Raw genomic sequence first — 19,447 nt, 5'->3', positions numbered from 1 at the left:
GGCAACAATGTTGCTGGATTCAATACATTGCATCTTTTAATCTGAATATGACTCGCTAGTAGTGTCAGCTCATAACCTGATAATCTAGCACTGGTAAGGTGTTGTGTCTTGGTTCGGTTCATGAGCGTGTCCACGGCATGTGGAACCATGACCACTAACATGTTGTTCATGACCAAACCAGCAGATTGTCGAATGGACGCTGCAGCTGCTGCTGTAGCTCTCAAACAACTAGGCAACGCTCTGGCTACCGGATCTAATGTTGATGAAAAATACGCACAAGGGCGTTGTTTATCACCAAATCGTTGCGTCAGAACACTCAACGCGCAACCTTCTCTCTCATGGACATAGAGTGTGAATGGCTTACTGTAGTCGGGTGTACCCAATACAGGCGCTGAACACAATGCGTTTCGTAATTCAGAAAAACTTTGCTGACATTCGGCAGACCATGGCACCGGACTCGGAACACCTTTCCCAGTCAAGGCCACCAATGGTTTTGCCAAAAGAGAAAAATTTGGGATCCATTGCCTACAGTATGAGGTAATACCTAAAAAGGCACGCACTTCTCTCTGTGTGCTAGGAACGTTCATCTGCGTAATTGCTTTTATTCTCTCTGGGGTCAACCTTCTTCCCTCCTTTGACAAGAGATGACCTAGGTAGGTCACTTCTTGACAACAGTATTGCATTTTGGAAGGTGACACCTTGTGATTTAAATCAGGCAAAAGATGCAATAAGGAAATTATAGCTGCTTTGCAAGTTTCCTTGTCATCGGCAGCCACTAGAAGATCATCGAAATATTGCACTAAGGCAGAACCAGTAGGAAGTACAAAAGAATCTAACTGACTTTTTAATGCCTGGCTGTAAATGGATGGGCTCTCACAATAGCCTTGTGGAGCACGTTTAAACCTGAAACTTCGGCCTCCTAAAGAGAAGCCAAAAATATCTCTGCTTTCTTCGGCTATCGGAATGCTGAAAAAGGCATTCTTCAAGTCGATAACTGAAAACCATGTGGCTGTAGCAGGAATCAATGTTAACAATGCAGTAATGTCTGGAACCACAGGAAACTGTGGAATCACAATTTTGTTAACCTCTCTAAGGTCAATTACAAATCTATAGACTGGAGGCTTTGAAGGATCAGTGCGTTTCAGAATTGGTAGTACAGGACTGTTACAGACATTTCCTCTGGTTTCTTCTACTACGCCTTTCTTGATCAAATCCTGCACGATCAATAAGAGCGCACGTTCACCTTCACTAGAGATCTTGTATTGTGGGATTCGTGGAAATTTGACATTCGCTTTCAAAGTGACTACATATGGTGGAATGTCTAAAAGACCTACGTCGTTAGGACCAGTCGCCCAAAGAGTATCAGGGAGAGAACGCAGCTCTGGTGGGAGCGCATCCATTGATAAGTACATCGGGGAGATGATTCTCTTACCCAATGTGAGCTGTACTCCTGCCGGAGAACAGTACAGAGTCGCGTACAGGCGTTTTAACAAGTCTAAACCAAGCAGATTTTCATTACAACCAGTCAATATCAAGGGTGCTTTCAATTGACGGGGTCCAACAGAAATAGACAAAGGACCAGATACAGGGTTGTGAACAGGGGCGCCTGAAAAACCTACTGAAACATTTGTTAAGCCAGACAAAGGTGCGCCAGGGAGTTTCGCATGTATGATAGAACTTTTTGCTGCACCAGTATCCAACAGAAACGGTTCGACTACACCTGATGTTGCTACTGCGACATAAGGCCCACTCTGATCTACTGGAACTGATACTACTCCCTCTCTTTGTCCATGGCTGTCCTAATACTCACTTTGCTGAAATTCCTCACTAACTTCACAGTAGTCTTCAACGTGATACTGTTGAGATCTATTCGGTTGGGCAGACTGTCCATTTCGCTGATCAAAATAATTAGAAGGGCGGTCGTTCGTTTGTGGAGGCATGGCACCTCGTCCTCGACCTCTAGAATTTTGCGTAGAACCACCACGACATCTCTGAGCTGCTGCAGCATTATTTTGTGCTAATACTGGACACTCATTCTTATAATGACCTTCCTTCTTGCAGTAAGCACACTGATTCCATTGGTATTGTGGTCTCTGAGAACCATGATCTGTCCTCTGATATGGCCCTTGCTGTGTATTTGTCTGATTCGTGCGAGGCGGATATGCCTGCTCCAAAAGGACTTTAGTTTTCAAATCTTTCGTTTTCTTATCTGACTTTTCCTTCTCTTCCTTATCCCTATTTTCATAATACTGAGCAGTTGCAAGTATTTGCGCAGTCGTAGAGACAGCCCACGCACTCTCAGAATCTTTTAATTTATTACTGAGCTCTGGTAACAGATTGTGCACAAATTTATCAACAAATAGTCTCTGTCCTCCTTCCGTGCTCATATCCTGACCACTATGATCTACGAAAGTTTCTTCAAACCTTGTAAAAAAGTCGGAGACACTCTCGTCCTTTTTCTGCTTGCATGCGGACAACTTGTCCCAGTTAACGCGCAATGCTGGCATCAGAGTCTTCATTAAAACAATTATTCTACCAGGCAAATCAGCAATTAGAGGTTCGGGTTTAGAACCACCTATTTGTTGACCATCTGCCGCTATTATAGCTGCCCAATCACCTCCTAGGGCAACTGGATGATTTTCTTTACGAATTTTAGCCCAAATTGGTTGAGGTACTACATTGCCAAATAACATGTCAATGTCCGCTAAATTCATTACGCAAGCTTCAACTGTTTGCGCTTACTCTTTGGCAAGGCTTCTTTCACTGCTAACACTTCGGCTCGCTTCCACGGAATGTGTATCCACACTCTCTGGAATTGGGCCGTAGCGGCAGCAATACCATTCACTGCGTCAGCTTGAACGGCTTCGTGCCATATTGGAGGAACCTCCCTCATAGGATATTGTCGACCTTGTTTCGTACTACGTTTCTCTAACTCGCTTGGTGAACGAAGGGAAGGATCGAATCTAAAATCTAAAATTAATTCCATTGCCTCTCTTATCTCCTGACCAACTATCATACCTGCAGCAAGTTTTTGTTGAACTTGGATTAATTCATCCGGTACCTGTTCAGATTCGCTTTCTTCCCATTCTTCACGTAAAAGGGAACAAATGACATCAAACACATAGCGCTGTGTCGGTTCCTTCCATTGCATGAATGTATCTAATACATCTCGCACACTATACCTTCCAACTTTCGAAATCCACCTAAGGGCAGTGGAGTCTAATATTCCACGTTCTTCACTACTAGGAAGCTGACTACGTCTCTGAACGGAGTCAGAGACAGGACTCCCTATCAAAGTTTTGTAAAAGGGAGAGAGAATATTAGTGACAGAATCAGTGATTCTCCGACGAACAGAAAGCGGAGTCATATAGCTTGCAGAAGTTTGAAGGAGAGTAGTAGTAGGGACAGAAGAAACAGCAACAGTAGGGGTAGCAGGCAAAGTAGCTTGTGAAACAACAGGTATCAGCGGTACAGGCATAGGTAAAGGAGCTGGCAACCCTGGAAGAGGGGGTGCCGGAGGAACATTAATATTGACCATAGGAAGTACAGGAGCTTGATTCAGGGGAGCAGGAGCAGGAATACCAGGCTGTCCAGCAACCGGTAATTGAACATTCGGTAAAGGTGGAGCTGTAGCACCCTGTGCATACGGTGGGGGTGACCTTAACAAGTAAGACAACAGGGGATCCTTTTCAGGGTCCTCTACTATCTTAGCCGTACTCGATGGCAAAGCAGGATAGCACTTGTCTATCGCTAAATTACGCTCTCTATTGGCCACCTCCATCGCTTTCTCAGATTCATTGAGTTGCAGCTGCTTGGCAGACTGTTCTAAAGTAAGCATGAGCGAATTTTGCGGATCTCGCGTTCGCGAATTTTGCGGATTTGCGGATTCGCAATCCGCAAAATCCGCGAATTCCCGCGAATTTGCGGATTTTTTTTTTTTTGTGTTCGCCCGTGTTTCTGCCAGTTCGCGAGAGTTTTGTACAGTTTCGCAAATTGCGAACTTACCTGTCGGGTCGCAAGTTTCGCGAACTTGTTGTTTCTACGTGTCCAGCCTGTTTGGGACACTCTTCTTCATCACTGCCACTCTCTGTCACCACTGCCACTCTCTGACTACTCATGCCACCCTCTGGCCCACCCATGCCACCCTCTGTTTCATCACCACACCCTCTGGTTGTCCAGTGTACATTATTTTCGGCAAAGCAAAGCACACCTTCCCTGCCTCAAGTGACCTGAATTAATTTGGGGCTGATTCATGTGTCACAGAATATTTTTTTAGCTGGCACCTGCTTCCTTAGTGCGCCCTGATTAGTGATCTTTTGCACTTGCTAAGTGCTTTCATTGTTGCAAAATTAGTTACAACACCTGCCCTGCCCCAACTGACAATAATGAATTAGGGGCTGATTAATGGATTTTAACTTCCAGCCTGGCTCCTGCTTGTCTCCCTTAGCTGTAATTCAGGACCTTTGTGGCATATGTGTAACTATTCTGAGGTTCAGAGCAGGGTCACATAATAGTTTCAACTGGCAACTGAACTCTGGAGGGGCCCCTCAGGAAGCACTCCAGGAAATGGCTACTAATGATGAGCCTGAACTTTTGAACCTGGTAAGTAGTTACTTTCAGTTTTGCTAAAATCGTATTTCTGCAATTTTGCACTTATTCGCGGGGCGCGAACTCACGCGAACAGTGCGAGCAGTGCGAGCAAAATCCGCTGCTCGCGGATTTGCGGATTTTGCGGGAAATTCGCAAATCTCGCGGATTGCGGATTTCCCGAAAATCCGCAAAATCCGCGAGCGGAACGGATTTTCCGCCCATGCCTATTCTAAAGTCAACTCTTGTTCTTTCTGTTCTCTCTTTAACTTTTTAGTTTCTCTCTGTTTGGATTCTTTTCGCCAATAACGGAAAGAATCAAACATTGCCGGCCGGGCTTTCTTCTTAAACAATTTCATTTCTAAATTATCAAGAATTTCGGGCTCAAAACTACCATGCAGTGGCCAACTAAGGACACCGTCTTTCTCCGTATATCGGATCCATACCTCGTTATAAGAGATAGGGCCCACACCAAACTTGCAATAAAGATCATAAAGAGGAGTTCCAATCGGAGGAACCAGACATGAGTCCTGCAACCGGGAATCCCTGTTGCAACCAAAACACGACAACATACAATTTTTCCGACTTACCATTTTTATAAACCGGAACACAGAACAGACACAAACAAAGGTGCGCACTTGAACCAAGAACTGAGGCCTACCAAAGCGAACAAATGTATCGATACCCAAACTAAACCAAATGATTATCGTAACTAGAACAACCAGTGATAATCTTACGAAACCAAACCAAACCAAGAACTAAAAAGGATTATCCAAACAGGAGCAAACCCTTACGAAGTAACCAAACAACTAGCAACCACTTAATACTTAACTGAGGCACTGAAGACGTCACCAAGGAGAAACCCGTCTTGTCTCGCCGTACTAAAGTCTGCACCTCGGGTCCAAGACAGGGCGACAGTCAAGGCAGCGGACCACTGCAGCCGTCCGAACGGGAACCCTCGTGGAAGAGAACGTCGGGCCACTTTTGCGATATGCCGGGATCGATGAAGCGGGGCGCCTCCCTCTGGAATCTTCACACGAAGCTTCTCGAACTCTTCAGGCTTTTGGACCGGTACCGAATGACGTCGCCCCACGTGGGGCGCCAATTGGAGTTCTGGACTTTTTGGTTCCGTCCAGAGGTGTCAGGGACAACACCCGAAGACCCCTGAGTTCTACCTGTCTCGGTGCACAAATAAACAGAAACACGGGCTTCTCAATGGTGGCGTCAAAGACCAAAGGTTTATTACTGCAGGGACACAGAAGTCACAGAAACTACACACGGGCAGAATCTAGGAGCCTGTTCGATTTGTACAAAGTGGGTTGCTCCTTAAATACTAAATTTTCAGCTTGGGGCAACATTCTTCACATGCTAGTACATTTCTAAACCCTCATGTCTTAAACAATAAATATTTGGTGTTGCACAAGAATCGTCAACAATATCTGATGTCAAAACATTACGAACGAGGGGTTCCCACTGTTCCATCATAATCCCATGTCAACTTTTCATTCAAGAGCCGGACCGCCTCATCGTAAATTTCGTTACCTCCCCCTAATAAAGGCCCAGAAGGAAAAGAGCAGAGCCAGGTGCAGAAGATAGAAAAGCAGGATAAGAGATGTTTGTGGGTCGTAAATGGGCAAGGCTACCAGCTTCGGCCGCCTAATCATGATCAGGCCAACGAACACGAGAACCAGTATAGCAGGACTGGCCTCAGGCTGGGGAGGCAGCTCCTGCCGAGTCATGCGGCCACAGCGTTTCTGTCTTAAAGTGCACGTGTCACTAGCAAGGTGAATCGCCGGCTAAGGCTTACGTGTCCTTAAGTGAGAATGGGTTGATCAGAGGTCACTGTGTGTCCATTGACTATGTGAGGGCAAGAATACAAAATGGCTGCCATACTCTAAGATGGATGCCATGGGTGAATCAGAAATGTGTTTATAACAGGAGTGCTCTTGCTCGTAACATAGCGAAAACACCAGGATATGCTAAATGGATCATTTGCGGTTCACTGATACCAAAATTATGAATTTACGACGATGTTGAAAACACGGGTTCAAATCGTCACGGAACCTCATACATACATACGCTCTCACATACCAGTCATACCTCTGCAGTAGTTTAAAAAATACCTAACAACATAGAAACAAAACTAAGCACAATAGGACAATAACCCAAAGGTGTACTTGATAGTTTACAGTTGGAACCTAGATTTAACAGTTCTGCCAGTTGATCATTGGTCTGTGTGTCGTTGACCAATCTATATCCAGATTATTATGGATGTACGGCCGACGTACATTTCGGTGATGGTATCACCTTCCTCAGGGCCAGGAAAAAACAGATAACAGACTAACATATATACATAATCTATACAAGAGTTAAAAAGACAGGAGCATTGCAATATTTTTTCTTTTTCTGAAAATAAAGAGAACATTTGTGAATATTTAATCATTCAATAAGGTTTACGTAAACATAAGTATTAATTATAAGCTTTACAAAAATTAGCATCCTGTACATACAGCGGTCAGAATAAATAAATATTTTATAAAGTATTTACACAGACTGCTCTAGTATAGCACTTATAACCTTATTACTATAGGCTCTTGTAAATGAAGACTTAGAAACAAAGCAGGGAGATAGAAGGTTAACCAAAGAGGTTACAGCATGATTGCACCCAGTGAGGTCATTCTAATCTGCTAGTGATAAGTAGTACTCTGTTTCCCAAAGTTGTGAAACAAGGGTGTTTGATAGTGAAAGCAAGAGGGCATTTTTACCTATTTTGGATTCACATGGATACACATAGGTTGGACATATGTGGGAAAGCGGCAGTGGGTACTCCCTCTAACTGCTGCTAGTGGAAAGATTTCTGAAAAGAATAATGAGACTGGTGAGTAGATGTCAGGCAGGGGGGTGGATGTGCGAGGAGTATGCAATGGAATATTACCTGTGCTGCAAAAAGTGCATTATGTCACAAGATCCACAGGTTGGTAGCAGATAGTTGCTCCGGTAGATGAATATAAAAATAAGGCGCTTGTATGTGGTTGTGGTATGTCATCTAATAATTCTGCATAGAAGAAGATGGAATATCTATTAATGCTCTCATTCCATAAAGATATTAAGACAAAAGTAAGTGCGATGAATAGAAATGAAAAAGGGTAGAAAGTGTTGGATATACCTGGACATTAGACATTATAATTCCCGATGTCTGAAATTTGATGTGGGGCAGCCTCTACATCTGTAATACAATAATGGGTTGTTGTAAAATTTCTTTTATAAGAGGTACGCATTTTAAAGATGTAAACATTTAGATTATAGCCTGAGATTCTACTAGCCTAGTCGGATGGAAATGCAAGGCTTGTAGATAGAAATACAGAGCGGAGGGCGCTGAGACGTGAACATATTGGACACCATTGCTGACGATTATAAGAGTTGGGCCCCAAGTAACACATTGGCGCGACTAAGTGCAGTATAATTGGAACTGCACGCGTAGACTCGCAAAGAGGAGCCTGACTAATGGTTTAGCTCTAGCTATCGGGGTTGTTAGTACGTAGAGAGCAATGAGTAGTTTTAAGCAAATAGACGCTCGTTAAATTAGAAGGGTGAGAGCAACGCATTTTGTAAAGGTGCCGAGCCCATTTAAACGGATTGGTATAGTATAACTATATCAGCGCATGCGTGCTATTATGACGAATACTTTAACAGAGATTAAATGTTGGACTAGAACAAAATATAGTCAGGCGCCGATCATTCCCTGAGTTTTGTAGCGCATTACTCTGTCAGGGTATTAGGTGACTACGTGAGGCATAAGCAGTGGTTCGCCACAATATATACAGCATGTGCGGAGGGGTCCTGAGGCTACGGATGATTAAAAAACCGCATGGTGCCTTGCGCTAAGAGTGCGTGGGGGGCTAGGCAGGATTCTTACCTTCTTAGGCGAGGGCTGTCGCCGTAGCATGGGGTTCCTGGGTCTGTCCGAAGATGAAGTGAACTACTGGGGGTGGGGATGCCGAGTTTAAATAAGGCAGTTCCCGCCGATTGCTAGAAGGAATAGGCTGCAGCTGAGTAAGTGCAAACAGAAACGTAGGACTCGTAGAAGAGCCCGTAAATTCAAATAGTGCTGTGACTAGGCACAGAGGAGGGACTACACAGACAGCAGATCGTAGGAGCCATTGTGGGATAAGTGCCCGTGATCGGTCTGTGAATAGTAGTGAAGGGGAAAATAAAGGATAGATAAATACAATGAAATAATTAATCTCCAAATACTGTGGAATGGAAGCGACAAAAATATTCATTGTAAAGTTATTTACATAAAAGAAGGGGGGCTGGAAGAACGACTAATGATTGACAGGTAACAGTTTTGAAAAGAGAAACGATGAATGGGGGCCTGTGGAATTTGTGGAGGTCCATAGTTAGATGATACAAAAGATAATCATCAAACTGCACTCATGGGCTACATGCCCAGGAAGAGGTTATTTTATACATATACAGATTCCCTAGATGTAGACAGATAAATATTAGAGCTGGGTCGTACATGCTGTTATAAGGTCACTATCCATGAAATCTCTTCATTGTGTCCATATCGTACTGTGTCAAGATGGTATATCCAGAATGTCTTGCGTTTCTTTCGGACACTCATCGAATCTTTTCCTGGTGGTACATGGATACGTTCTAAGATCTGACATCTCATATCTTTCTCAGTGTGGCCATATTGTTGAAAGTGTGGTACCATAGGAGCATTTGTTTTTTGAGTTCTAACTGCAGATTTATGTTCAGAGAATCTCGTACGAAATTCTCTGGACGTTTCTCCTATGTACCCTATCTCACACGGGCACTTGATGAGGTATATGATATTTGCAGTTCTGCAGTTGGTCATTTCTTTTAGATTTCCTTTTTTTTGGCCATATGTCCATTTAAAGATTTGTGAAGCCTGAGCATCTGTAAAATGGTTCATGAGTGTAGCGAACCCTACTGGTTGGAACCATTGCTACATAATGTGACCTGAGGACATTGTCTTTAAATTTAGTTTAAATGCTTTATTTAAAAAATATATATTGACAATGTGTGATCATGAAAATTGTAAATCTATACTAATAATAAATGTTTTTAAAAATTGATAAAATTTACATTGTTTTTATTGGTGAAGCCTAACATGAAATGACCGTTTTATTAAAGTAGTGACCCCTTGCCACAGCCAGTGGACTTGTCTCACATAGCACTGTATTGTCGCTTTGATGAAACCAGTAGGACTGCCTTGTTTACAATTACTCCACCTGATATTGTGACGTTGCATCTAGTATGGGGGGTGATTAGGGGGTAAAAGACACAATAGGGGTGAAACGTCATAAAAGGATGCCTACAATGGTATTTGCATCTACCTGATGTATATTTTAGTATTTGAATCTGTCGTATTTAGTAGCATGTGTAATAAATGTACTTTTCCTTTTTAATGATATTGGTTTATTGAGTGTTGTTGTTGCGTGCCAGTGAATGGTGATTCCAGCCCACACCACCTCCGCTGAGTAGGCCTCGACGGCTCTGATTCGCTGCCCTGACAGAGTCAAGGGCTACAGTGAGAGGCTTGGTTCCTAATAAAGATAGGAGACAATTGTGGACCTGTTACTTGTGAGGGACTCATATGATATCTGTCAAAACTAATAACATACATTTCTCACTCACATGGTTTGCTGGATCCAACCCGCAGCGGTCAGATGGGATATCTATACGGGGAGTCCCCAGTGCCGTATCACTCATGTTCTTGAGTGGAGGCGCGACGTGCGCATAGAATAAAGTTGTGTCTGACTGACAACATGTAAATACCTATGACCATGAACTCAAGCAGCAACACCTTTGGAAAGTTTGCAGCAACTGATTATAACTGTGACAAGCATGGGTGCTAAACACAGCTGAGGACACGGGCTGATTCACAAGCAGGGCAGGTCTGTGCCTGTCTTATGGGTGGGTACTGTGTAAACTCTGGATTTATATGCATACAAGTTGTAAAACAGCACATCTCGGAAACAGTGAGCACTGTCTGCCTCTTTCAGGCTCGGAGCTGTGCTGCCTGCAGCTCATGCACTAACCGGGAGACATTCTGAGTTCAATGTAAGCTCTTAAGACTGATCAATCACATAAGATCCGATGCATAGCTGAACCCGGTGTGAGTACACACATGCAGCTCATGCACTAACCGGGAGACATTCTGAGTTCAATGAAAGCTCTTAAGACAGATCAATCACATAAGAACCGATGCAAATCTGAACCCGGTGTGAGTACGCACGTGCAGCTCATGCACTAACCGGGAGACATTCTGAGTTCAATGAAAGCTCTTAAGACAGATCAATCACATAAGAACAAATGCAAAGCTGAACCCAGTGTGAGTACACACCTGCCGGTCATGCACTAACCGGGAGACATTCTGTGTTAAATGTAGGCTCCTAAGACAGATGATCACATAAGAACCAATGCATAGCTGATCCCGCTTAGAGTATACACCTCCAGCTCATGCACTAACTGGGAGACCTTCAGAGTGAAATGTATGCGATTAAGACAGATCATTCACATAAGAACCAATGCATAGCTGCACCCTGTGTGAGAACACACCTGCAGCTCATGTAATAACCAGGAGACATTCTGGGTTAAATGTATATAATCACATAAGAACCAATGCATAGCTGAACCCGCTTAGAGTATACACCTCCAGCTCATGCATTAACTGGGAGACCTTCAGAGTGAAATGTATGCGATTAAGACAGATCATTCACATAAGAACCAATGCATAGCTGAACCCGGTGTGAGAACACACCTGCAGCTCATGCTCACGGGCTGTAATCAGACACTTCTTCGGAAGCCCTGCAACTCTGACAAGCTATCCTGAGAGTAGCACTCACCACACTGAAGCTGACAATCGGATGCTGAATCCAGTCTCAGAGACTCTGGTGCAAGATCGGCTTTTGGGGGGATGGCTCCCAAGATCGCCGTTCCGCCCGCTACTTCAGCTACATCGGCGGCTGCTCGAGCAAGGGCCGCGAGGCAGCCTCAGCGTGAGGTAGCAGAACGTCGGGGGCAGAGAGACAGATGGCCACACAGGAGAAAGCGGATCTACTCGCACGGACACCCAAGACGACAGGCGCAGCAGCAGCAGTGGCGCTCGGCTCAGCCGGGTCGAAGGCTGTGACCCGGAAGAAGGACGCTCGTAAGGACGCTGCTGGGCCCTCTGTGGTTGAGTTGATGCGAAGAGGCTCAGCTACTCTTCCGGGCCAGGGGAAGCAGAGCCAGGCAACACACCCAGACAATATTGACAGCCGCACTCCGAGCTCCTCCGACGGCTTAAAAAGCCCGGGCTCGTGCTTGAATATCACGTTGAGAGAAAACATGAGTATAGAGAGCACGGAGGCCACCGAGAGCAATGAGACCATCGAGCGCTCTCAAGAAGACGACACAGATTGTACTGACGGCGCAGATCAAATCCAAGCCCCCGCAAGTTCTGAGATGAGCACTGCTGCAATACTTGGCACGCACAGCAATATTGTAGCAATTTATGAGAATGTGGCACTTTCAGTGGCTGAGTCCTCTTTGGATGCCGGCATTTATGTAGGCAAAGGTACTGTAAGCAACCCTGACAATCAGCAATTGTTGCAAGGTAACCCGTGCTCATCTGCACAGGATAGCATAATAAACACTAGTCCCAGCTTAAGCAATGACCAAACGATGACTAATGCAATGGCAGGCACTGCTATACATGCTACGGGCGAACCAGCCCAAGCCGGTATTACCAACAAAGACTCTGACAGAGACCCAGAAAAAGAAGCCACAGATTTTTTTTCCTTCTCTGATGAGGCCGACCTGGAAGAGGAATGGGGTGATACTTCATTTCTAACAGATGAGTCAGATAGCCCATCTGATACGGAGGCTCTTACCCGTACCGTGAAACCAAAGCCAAAAGCAGGTAGTAAGCGGGGGAATAAACCCCATGGGGCAGGTCTAGATTGGGACCACACACACACAGAACAACTTACTCCAGCAGTAGCTCCAACCCCATCGACCACTCCTGCACCCGAGTATATAGATGCAGTCCTGCAGGCAATAGCGGCTCATCGCAAAGAGACCTCTCAAGACGGGCGCCGGGCACAAACAGCACTCCGTAGGGTCCAAGGGGTAGTTCGAAAGCTGGTGAAAACGTGTGGCTAATTCGCAGATCGATTGACGGAAGTCGAGTCCAGAACTCTTGTAAACGAGACTGAAGCGGTTGCCCTTAGAGAGCGGGTTGAGTCAAACGAAGCCCAAATAGGTGATATTAGATGGAAATTGGAAGATTTCGAAAATCGCCAGCGCAGAAACAACTTGCGCATTTTAGGCGTCCCTGAAAAATCTGAGGGGGAAGATACACGTACCTTCGTGATTAACCTACTCTCTCCCTGAGCTCTCTATGTGGGACTGGGACACTGAGATACAGCGAGCCCACCGCATGCCGCTCACATTAAGGGCCCCCGCTAAACCTGGCGCATACCCAAGAGCTATCCTAGTCTATTTTGGGAACTTTCTATTGAGACAGTCGGTATTCGAGAAAGCAAGGCCTGAAGCGAAGCGCACCTCCAAAGACATTACATACTTCTCACGCCCTGACTTATGCCATAACACCGTAGAGCGAAGGTGGAGGTTGCGCCAACTCATAAAACCCTTTCAGGACAAAAAAGCAATTGTTTACCTAAACAACCCCGCATGCCTTAAGGTCATATATGGGGGGCAGATAAAGTTCTTTGTCTCCGAGATCATTGCACAGGAATACCTAGACAGCCTAAAATAATGTTAAAATAGCTGTATCAACATAGACAAGCTCAAATATCGGTTGTTGATGTGATGTCTTAACTTCAACACACTGTCTGAATCTGACGGACTATATGAACTATATGAACTGCATAGCCACCTTCCACCACCCTCCACCTATGAGTAAAATAGGAATGTATAAATAATGTATAAATAATGCTCATATGTGGGTAGAATGTGTGTAGAATGTGTGTGATAAAGATAAAAGGAAGGGGGGAAGGGGAAGGGGAGAAAAGGAAAGGGGGGAAAAAGGAAAGGGAAAAAAAGGAGAAAAAAGGGGGGGAAAAATGTTCTCAAAAGTGGAGGCGGTAAGCCCTGAAGAAAGAAAAAAAAAGGGGGAATAAGTATAAAAAAATCAACCGCACAGTGTGAGCAGTGTGAGCAGAATGTGAGTCATAATATACATAGAAAAACAAGATTCGCTGCTCATTTATTGGGACTGGTTGCATGTTTATTTTATTTTTTTATTTTTTTTAATCTCTTGCTTTCCTCACAGTTGGGCTCTTTACATCCTTTTTTCTTTTCTTTTAGACCTTTCTCTTTTTTTTTGTTTAGGATGCCGATAGGGACCTACCAGCGCGCAGCACCTTCATCACTTTTTTAGACTCCAATGGAGTCTTTTTGCCTTTTTTTTGGAGTAGGGGGGGAGGGATTCTCTGGGCGGGGAAGTGGGAGGTTGGGTGGGAAGGGGAGCAAAACTTCGAAAATGCAGACAACTCCATACCAAATAAATCAAAATATATTTTTCAACTACATAACTATTCTTCATAAAACAAACACAATTAATGCAACAAATCAGGGACCAATTCATTTAGCTTTATGGGGAGGTTAACTATCTGGAGCTGGAACATAGCTGGGCTACATGATAGAGATAAACGGGGGCGGCTTTGCGAAATAATCAAGCGCGACTCACCAGATATTGTATGTCTACAAGAGACCCATCTACCTTGGGCTAAGCGCAGCTTACTTAAAATTTCGGGATACAACGTTCTAGCAACCACAACCCATACAACTAATACTCGGGGCATAGCTATATTAGGAAAAAATCATGTAGGGAAGCCGCTACGCCTGGCCTCAGAACAGCATGGCAGGTGGGCAGTGATAGAACTCGCTCTAGGCCTAACCATATGTACAGTATACGGCTCCAACGTGGATGATCCATCTGTTTTTGATATTTTAGAAATGGAATTAGCAGGATGGCCTCGTCCGTTAATTTTTGCTGGGGATTTTAATATTACACTTGGTTCTGACTCTAACTACCTAACTAATCACATATACCAGGGCCGAAAGCCTAAAGTATTCAAGGCAATTAAGTCTCTCATAGCTAGCCACAACCTAGTCGACATTTGGCCCCTTAAGCACCAAGATGATACACATTTTTCTCCCATCCTCATAATACATACACAAGAATTGGTTATTTCTTTACCACCAGAGACATCTCAAGTCCTGCAACTATTATCATACACCCCAAGTTGATATCCGATCATAATGCCTTGGCCCTCACTGTGAATCTAATCGGCTCAACCCGTAAACCATATAATTGGACATTTGACAGAAGACTGCTGGCTAATAATGACTATGTTAGTTTTATTAGACGGTGGACACAGGGGTATTTTGATATTAATCGCTATAGCGCCCCAAGAAACACCGTATGGGATAGTTACAAAGCTGCACTTAGGGGAGAAACCCTTAGTTATGTGGCCAGACTCAGGAAACAACAGGCATCTGAATATTCTAAGAAATTAGGAAAGCTAGCCAAATGGGAAGCTGAACATACATCATCAATTGCAGATAAAACCGATGGATCAGTTATACTTCATCAGATCTTAATCCTCAAAACCGATCTAAACAAGGATTAGCACAAAAATCTGCTGAAACCTTTAGAAGTCACCAAAGAAACCTTTATGAGAACAGGGAGAAGATAGGAAGGCAACTAGCCTTACGAACGAGACAAAGGGCCTCTCTTAATTCAATATCTTCCATTAAAATTAATGATATAGAATACACCCAAACAGAGGATATACTTGAAGTATTTCAAAGGTTTTATCAGAATTTATATCAAAATGACATTACATACAGCAATGAAGATAATAAAAAATTCCTTAACGATTTTCTAACCGGTACAGATAGTAGCTTAGACAATACCACCAAAAATGATCTGGATAAAGAAATAACACTGGCTGAACTCGAACTCGCACTTTCAGAATTAGCCTCGGGGAAAGCGGCAGGCCCCGACAAGATCCCGTTGGAGTTATATCAGATCTTAGGCAAAATTATATTGCCACTGCTCTTAGATCTCTTTCTTGGGATACAGTGGAGTGGTAATACACCAGGATCTTTGAAAGATACGAACATTATAATTTTCGCTAAAAAGGGAAAACTTGCCAACTCCACCTCATCATACCTCCCAATTTCACTGATAAATTCAGACTCTAAGCTATATGCAGAAATTTTGGCAAATCGGTTAAGGAGAGTTGTTGCACACCTGGTCAGCCCGTGGCAGCATGGTTTTATCCCTGGGAAGGGCACTACCGACCACACTCGTAGAGCAATCTCATTGTTTGACATTACATCAGCCAAGGGCGGCAGGCTGTCAATGATTCTTCTTGACGCCGAGAAGGCATTCGACCGGGTGTCATGGGAATTTATGTGGGCTATATTAGAACATTATAAGTTCGGCCACAGCTTTATTAAATCAGTCAAAGCCATGTACACCGATCCGAAAGCAAAGCTACAAATTATGGGATACGAATCGGGTAGCATCAATATCTCAAGAGGCACGCGGCAGGGTTGCCCGTGCTCCCCGATTCTATTTGCCCTCTATATCAATCCTTTGATACTGAGTATTCTAGCTAGTCCTGGAATTCAACCAGCAGTGACAGGAATATATGAAACAAAAGTGCTAGCGTACGCTAACGACATCGCTATTTTAACACCAGACCCTGATGTGGCTATGTCCGAGATAGAGGTAATAACTCATCAATTTGGGTCCCACTCTGGTTACTCTCTAAACAAAACCAAAACAGTTATACTTTGCACGGAAAACACACAATGCATTGATCCCAGATGGACAATAAAGGCGACATACTTAGGGGTTTTAATTTCTGCAGGAATTCAAGATATTATTAAAATTAATTATGAACCCCTTATCAATTCAATTAAAAAAGATCTAAGAAGAGTAAATAGCCTCCATCTCTCTATTGCCGAGAGGGGAAACTTTATTAAAATGACTATCTTTCCCAAGATACTGTATCTATTTCGAGCAATCCCCTTATTAGTCGAAGACAATTATATTAAAATCCTTGATTCCCAGATTTCCAAATTCATCTGGCAATACGGCAAGATTAGAAGATCCCTTAAATTCCTATCTCTAACGTTCGACAGAGGGCGGCTCGCAATACCTCAACTATTGTTATATTTTTGGGCAGCCTATCTACAACAACTTGGTCCAATGGTAAACCCAACTCGTAACGATGAAGAGGGGGGTGTTCCATCAGTATACGAATTAGCCCTGGGTCCCAAAGCTAGAGGACTACTGTTAAGCCAACTCGAGCCCAGCTACTATAAAAAAGTTAAGTTTAAAATTATCATTGGAGCTTGGAAAGTGTGGTCAAGAATCACAAAACATATGCAAATCCAGAAAGTTAGCCGATACACTCCACTCTGGCATTCGTCTATTCTTCCACAGCATGTAAACGATAGGATCTCTGCTAACTGGGAGAGACTGGGAATTTCCTCTCTTTATGAACTCCTAGGTAATGAGAAAAAGATTTGCTTTACTACTCTTCAAAACCAGTTTAATATACCCGGGAGGGACTATTTTAAATATTATCAAATAAGATCAAGTATCAAACCTATGCTACCCACTTTAAGCTGGAACAGAATACCTTTAATTGAAAATATCCTAAGGCCCTCAATCAGAATTGACACACTTTATATCACTCTTCTTGAAAAATCACCAGACGACATGGAACACACTGAATTGGCATGGGCACACAGACTCGATAACCCAGAAATAGACATCGACAAGATTTTGGCACTAGCTTCTCAATTACTACTCTCTTCCAGCTTGAAGGCACAACTATATGAAACAATATACAATCTTTACTATACACCGGAAAAAATGTTTACATGGGGGAAAAGAATTAACGATCACTGCCCTAGGTGTAAACAAGGCCCCGCAACACTTTTGCATATGTTTTATGATTGCGATAAGTTGACACTACTGAAGAAAATGATTTGGGAATTTTGGGAGGAGGTCTTCGGGCGCAAACTGCCCGAGTCACCTACTATGTGTATGCTCGGATATGATAGCATGCTAAATTTGAACCACAATGAGGAAGCTATTCTTTTTATCGGAGCTGCAGTATATCGTATTATACTTGCCGCACGATGGAAGGAGAACGATCCTCCAAGCTTCCAAATGTGGCTGGCCCGATTCCTGGGCATATTCAATCATGAAACAGCAATCTATGCCACCAGGGGGGTGAAGGCAAAACTAAGAGGGGAAAGGATTTGGTGCCCTATCATGGCCTGGAGTGTTTCAGCTAAATCTAATAGAATATCTTAGTATTGTGATTTTATACAATGAATTATGACCCGCTATCATAGCTTGGAGTTATTCAGCTATATCAAATTGAATATCTTAGTATTGTGAAGATATACTGCAAGTATAATGTACTATGAATGTCTTAATTGTGTCTGTATATGATTTTCATCTCTTATACTATTTATTTTGTGAAAGATATATATCCATTTGTAAAGGAGTTCTCTAAATAAAAATAAAAAAATGAAACTGCAGCTCATACACTAACAGGGAGACATTCTGGGTTAAATGTAAGCTCTTATAACAGATCAATCACATAAGATCCGATGCATAGCTGCACCCGATGGGAGAACACACCTGCAGCTCATACACAAACCGGGAGACATTCTGTGTTAAATGTACGCTCTTACAACAGATCAATCACATAAGAACAAATGCATAGCTGCACCCGGTGTGAGTACACAACTGCAGCTCATACACTAACCGGGAGACATTCTGGGTTAAATGTACGCTCTTTCAACAGATCAATAACATAAGAACCAATGCATAGCTCCCCCCGGTGTGAGTATACAACTGCAGCTCATGCACTAACCGGGAGACATTCTGTGTTAAATGTACGCTCCTAAGACAGATGATCACATAAGAACCAATGCATAGCTGAACCCGGTGTGGGTACACACCTGCAGCTCATGCACTAACCGGGAGACATTCTGTGTTAAATGTACGCTCCTAAGACAGATGATTACATAAGAACCAATGCATAGCTGAACCCGCTTAGAGTACACACCTCCAGCTCATGCACTAACTGGGACACATTCTGAGTTAAATTTAGTCTCCTAAGACAGATCATTCACATAAGAACCAATGCATAGCTGAACCCGCTTAAATGATACACCTCCAGCTCATGCAATAACTGGGAGACCTTCAGAGTGAAATGTATGCGATTAAGACAGATCATTCTCATAAGAACCAATGCATAGTGGCACCCGGTGTGAGTACACAACTGCAGCTCATACACTAACCGGGAGACATTCTGGGTTAAATGTAAGCTCTTACAACAGATCAATCACATAAGAACAAATGCATAGCTGCACACGGTGTGAGTACACAACTGCAGCTCATACACTAACCGGGAGACATTCTGGGTTAAATGTAAGCTCTTACAACAGATCAATCACATAAGAACCACTGCATATCTGTGAGTACACACCTGCAGCGCCTGCACTAACTGGAAGACACCCTAAATTAAATGTATGCGATTAAGACAGACCAATCACATAAGAACCGATGCATAGCTGAACCCGGTGTGAGTACACAACTGCAGCTCATACACTAACCGGGAGACATTCTGAGTTAAATTTAGTCTCCTAAAACAGATAATCATATAAGAACCAATGCATAGCTGAACCCGCTTAGAGTATACACCTCCAGCTCATGCACTAACTGGGAGACATTCAGAGTTAAATGTATGCAATTAATACAGATCATTCACATAAGAAC

At 43.5% G+C, this 19,447-nt stretch overlaps 1 long non-coding RNA gene across 1 annotated transcript; it reads right to left on the bottom strand.

The window, feature by feature from the left end:
* Positions 1-6,673: 6,673 nt before the first annotated feature.
* LOC147693245 (uncharacterized) lies at positions 6,674-8,561 on the bottom strand. Its single transcript, XR_015299097.1, has 5 exons — positions 8,504-8,561; positions 7,754-7,813; positions 7,523-7,642; positions 7,353-7,444; positions 6,674-6,993 (listed from the first exon to the last, which is right to left on the bottom strand). It is a non-coding gene; the product is annotated as an uncharacterized LOC147693245 (long non-coding RNA).
* Positions 8,562-19,447: the final 10,886 nt, after the last annotated feature.

The sequence above is a fragment of the Lissotriton vulgaris genome, chromosome 8, assembly GCF_964263255.1.
Source record: "Lissotriton vulgaris chromosome 8, aLisVul1.2, whole genome shotgun sequence".
In the NCBI taxonomy this organism is placed as follows: domain Eukaryota; kingdom Metazoa; phylum Chordata; class Amphibia; order Caudata; family Salamandridae; genus Lissotriton; species Lissotriton vulgaris.
This window is presented reverse-complemented; position numbering and strand designations above follow the sequence as displayed.